At 32.7% G+C, this 1,271-nt stretch overlaps 1 non-coding gene across 1 annotated transcript; it reads right to left on the bottom strand.

The window, feature by feature from the left end:
• Positions 1-902: 902 nt before the first annotated feature.
• TRNAL-AAG lies at positions 903-983 on the bottom strand. The gene has a single exon. It is a non-coding gene; the product is annotated as a tRNA-Leu (tRNA).
• Positions 984-1,271: the final 288 nt, after the last annotated feature.

Raw genomic sequence — 1,271 nt, 5'->3', positions numbered from 1 at the left:
GGATGGTGGGCGGTGCAGAAAAACGAAAAAATAGAAATTTGAAATTACAAAAAAGAAAAAAAAAATTTGAGGTGGGGGTGGAGGGGTAGTAGGGTGGGTGGTAACGGAAAAACAGAAATTTGAAAAAAAAAATGCCTTTTTTGGAGAGGGGGTGGGGTGGGTTAGTAAGGGTGGGGAAGGTTGAAAAGGAGTTTTGAAAAATATTTTCCCTTCTCTTGATAAAGAAAATATTTTCCTCCATTTGGAGGAAAGTGAGTTCATAAGGAAAATATTTTCACTTTTCCAAAACACTTAAGCCAACCAAACATGGAAAAATTGGAAAACATTTTCCGAAAAATATTTACCTTCATACCAAACACGCCCTAAATGTCTAACACTTAAATTCTAGACAAACTGCACCATCAGCTTAACAAAAGTGAACAAAACCAAGATAATTAACATTATTGAACATAAAGCCAGATACAAAATAGTGTTACGGTAGAATTAACATGTCAAGTAAAATAATTAATTATGACTAATCCTCTAATTGATTGATTCAACTTGAAGAACGCGTCATGTCAAGCTGGTGCATGGTGTTACTTGCACTCGATATTTATATAAAATCAAACAATTTATCTTTTGCAGTTAACATAAGTTGATAAATGTTTTAAAAAAAGTACATAGTATCCATTGTTTTGGTATAAACATCAGGTGCGAGTAAATTTTTCTCAACCAATAAAAGGTCGAGCAAAATCTAACGAAGAGCATAAGTAGTCGCACCACAATGTGCCAATGATCAAAGCTAGAAAAGTACAGCAGAAATGGTGAAAATTTGATTTTGTAGGGACTGATTAAAGATTAAAAAAACAAAAGAACAGCCAAACGAAAACAGATAAAATTGCTGAGAATGAAAATATTATATATGTTGGGAGTGGGATTTGAACCCACGCCATTTCGGACCAGAAACTTAATCTGGCGCCTTAGACCAACTCGGCCATCTCAACAGTTGATGTTTAATATCCAGTTATTTTTATAGGACTCTTTTGTGGGCAGCAGGAATCACCTTTGAATTGTTTTATAAAAAATACTGTTCTACAATAAAAAGAGCTCTATTTTAATAGAGGAAAAAACAAGATAGAGCATATATAATAAATCCTATTAAAATTCTGACTTTTATGTATCTTCTTCAAATTAGAAAACTTTAAAATACTAAATATAAAGCACGATATGTTATCAACCTCATCAAATAAAGGAAAAATAACAACAACAATAACAACGGACCCAGTGTAATC

This window comes from Nicotiana attenuata, unplaced genomic scaffold, assembly GCF_001879085.1.
Source record: "Nicotiana attenuata strain UT unplaced genomic scaffold, NIATTr2, whole genome shotgun sequence".
NCBI classification, from domain to species: Eukaryota; Viridiplantae; Streptophyta; class Magnoliopsida; order Solanales; family Solanaceae; genus Nicotiana; species Nicotiana attenuata.
Note: the sequence above shows the minus strand (reverse complement) of the source record. Positions and strands in the feature narration are given on the sequence as shown.